We start from the raw sequence: 3,498 nt of genomic DNA, 5'->3' as shown, positions 1-3,498 counted from the left end.
AACTCACAGAGATCCGCCTGCCTCTGCCTCCCGAGTGCTGGGATTACAGGCGTGCGCCACCACCGCCCGGCATACTGCATTCTTTCCACGGTTGTTGGTTCATAGAATAAAATAGCATTGTTACAAAGTCAGCAAAGTATACCCACTGTTTCCTTTTTCTCTTCCTCTTCCTCCTCCTCCTCCCCATCCTTCTCCCCCTCTCCTTCTTTTTCTTTTTTTGGATGGGCTGGTGGTTGAGACAGGGTTTCATTGTAGCTTTGGTACCTGTCCTAGAACTAACTCTTGCAGACCATGTTGGTCTCTACCTGCCCCTGCCTCCTAAGTGCTAGGATTAAAAGCATGTGCTCCACCTCTTGGCATGTTTTTCTTTTCTAAGCAGAGAAAGTCCCAAAGGATCAATCAGGTGATTGACTCATTCTGACTTCTCAGGCTTGTCAGTTGTACCAAATGCCTTACACTGAGGCCATTATCTATGAGGTTCAGAGCTTTTCAGATCTTGTCTCAATTGATGTGGCACACAGAGTCGTCCAAGACACTTTGTTCCAAGCATACCTCATTCCCAAGGTGAGACCAACTATTATTTCACAACTCTATCCTAAAAGCCTCCTGAATTCTCCTCAATCCTAATATCATCTTGTTTATTTACCACCATTCCTGGTGTCTTATTGATTAATTAAATGTCTACTCATGTGAGTCAGGGTATGTTAATATCTTTTGTCTCATAATGTCTCCTAGAACACTGAAGCTTAACCCACCTCGAGTTCAGCTCTCCATAACCAAAAGTACTTTGAACACCCTGGCACCTTCAATCCTGTCCACTTCCTGGCTGCCTATGGGGTTCTGAAGAAAAATGAAGATTTTATGCTCTTCTTTTTAGGTGAGATGGGCCCGTGCTTCCTTTCCAAGACACTAGGGGAGCAGGCTCACCCTCCAGAGCACAGGCAGGGCTAGGTTCATGTTTACTGAGTCTATTCCAGCTGCTTTGCCTAAACCATCTCATTCATTCTGCCTCCATTCCCACAAGTGGTCTCTTGAGCTAAGGGAACATCCAGGTCATGAACACTTTAAAGCAGTATTTAAAGGTATCTGAACTTGAGCAATTTCATTTTCTTAAGAAACAGAAGCAAGAAAAACATCTATGAAGTATGCTGTGCACTAGATGGGTTCTTGATTGATGTCTGGGGAGGCACTGAATTTAGCTGTGAGCACAGGGGAGATGGGGACTGTCTTGCTACACTTGCCCCTGTTTGCATACTCTTGTCAAATTGGAAGATAGATCAAAATTACTTTCACTTATTTGAGCCAAGAAACCATTCATAGTGGATAATATCCTGAACCAGAGATAGTTCAAGTTACAGCATCTATCACTGTCAGCACATGGTTTCTATAAACAAGAGGGAGCTGGACATAGACACATAGATTGATTAGTGTCAGCTCTGCTTTTGTCTTACTTGGCCTTGCTGGAGTAGTGGGCAGCTTGGGGTAAGTCAATTGTTCTGAATGACTGGAATTTGTTCTTCTTTAGATAAATATAATCTCAAGTTAGTGTGTAGTGTGGTTGCCTGCTATGTTTGGCTAGTTTATTATATACAGCAGCTGCCTCCACATAAATCTAATTCAGTTTTATAGACCATGTGGGATGTAAACATGGAAAATTTGTCTAAGGTTTCTTGTCTCTCAGAGAAATAGGCATTTCAAAAATAATTCCTTAGCCTCTAGTTGTCACCACCATATCCTCATGCTTAGGGCAGAAGCCAAGGCTGTATATGTTAAGCAAGTTCTGTTTGAAAGACCCCCCCACCTCCACCCTCTCCTTGGTGCATTTTAGAAGATGCTTTCCTGATGAGCCTCTCTGCTCTCTGTCCTCATCCCCTCACAGAGGGATTTTAGGCAAGTGTTGTCCTGTTGATCCATGTCTCAGCTAGAGTGATCTAGTCTTGAGTGTCTAAGGACTTCAGTATCCCTGGATGCTGCCTTGCACCTGTCTCTGAACAGTATAATGGCCTCCTTTCATACTTCATCTTCAGAGTTGTACACTTATAGAGCGTGAGATGAAGGTAAATCATCCATATTACAGTCACTATTTTAGAAAGTCAGAGTTGTGGAGAAAAGGGATTTAAGAAGAAGACATGATGGAATATATGACTAGATATGGATAGACAGAGAAGGACATGGGTTTAGGGTGTTAGTTGGGAACTTTAGAACAAGTAAGCAGAAAAGAATAGATAAAAGACACATAGTAATATTAGGTACAGACACCAGTTCACGTGTACTGCTATGGGATGCATCAAGTGAACAAACAAGCAAGCACGCAAGCAAGCAAGCAAGAGAGGCAGCAAACACGAAAGCCAAATGGATATTAGAGCCAAAGAGACATGAACGATGTCTAAGTTGCCAGTTCTGTCATGAACAAATTGTGTTGAGAGTAAGATAAGTCATTGAAAGGTGCTCTGGAAAAATCTGCGTTGCAAAACAAGGTCTAGGAGAGTCATCTCAGAGAGAATCTCCATGAATTTCTAAGCTCATATCACCTAAGTTATGGAAATGGATGCCCAAGGGAAGATTGTACATTCCCTAGACACTCCTGCACAGGCAGTTTCCCAATAACTGAAGGACTTCCCAATAACAGGGATTGCTGGAAAGTCCTTCTTCCACCTGGAAGGCTGAAATAGCCAGTTGCACATTAATAATCACTGAGGTACAGGGCAGCTAGTGGAGCCTCTGCCTGAACTTTCAGGCTCCCTTTGTTCTGTGATGCTCCATGCCCTAGGTGACAAACCATCAAAGACTCCTTATACCCCTGAGAATTCCGTGGGTGTCATAGATACCTTATCATGTGTTCCTGAGGTTTCTAAATTGTATAAACAATTGTGTTTGGGAACTTAGTAATCTCAAGCTCAGCAAAAGTGAGGGGAGAGTGGAGTTGGGGAGCATAGGGAGTGAGAGGAAAGACAGAAGGGAAACATGCACAGAAGTCTTGCTATGTAGTTTAGGCTGTTCTAAATCCATCATTTTCCTGACTCAGTCTTCCAAGTGCTGTACTTGCAGGCATGTGCCTCTATATCTGGATCATATAGGACCCTTAATGTTAAGGCTTAAAAAATGCTGCAGGTCTCCAAGTGGATGCAGTGGGCAGCAGGCCATGAGACCATGCCACAGGTCTATAGAGTGGTGGCAGGCAGAGCAGACAGTCCCAGGCAGGGACAACACAGTTCCCTAAGTGACTGCAGTGGGCCATGAGGGGCAGCGAGTCCCAGGCAGGGAGCCCCAAACAGGGAGCCACGTGTGTTGAATTAAGAGCTGCGGGGCTGCGTCCCCCGCACCCGGCCGCCCACATGGCTAGCTTAGTTTTATCTCAGTTGGCAGTTGAGCGAAGTAATTTTTTGAGGTTGTTTACAGGAACTTTTTGGGAGGTCGTGGTCTATCATACCATATCGGGATAGATGTAATCCATAGGGTCTGGTCCTCTGTGAAAACAAAAGAAGACCCTTTTTAAAG

The 3,498-nt window shown here is 44.1% G+C and overlaps 1 pseudogene; it reads left to right on the top strand.

Annotated features, from left to right (window-relative positions):
* The window catches only part of LOC101988806, a 22,694-nt pseudogene that overhangs the window by 15,789 nt on the left and 3,407 nt on the right, over positions 1-3,498 (top strand).

Source organism: Microtus ochrogaster, unplaced genomic scaffold (assembly GCF_000317375.1).
Source record: "Microtus ochrogaster isolate Prairie Vole_2 unplaced genomic scaffold, MicOch1.0 UNK96, whole genome shotgun sequence".
In the NCBI taxonomy this organism is placed as follows: Eukaryota; Metazoa; Chordata; class Mammalia; order Rodentia; family Cricetidae; genus Microtus; species Microtus ochrogaster.
The sequence above is the reverse complement of the archived record's forward strand: the minus strand, read 5'-3'. Positions and strand labels throughout refer to the sequence as shown.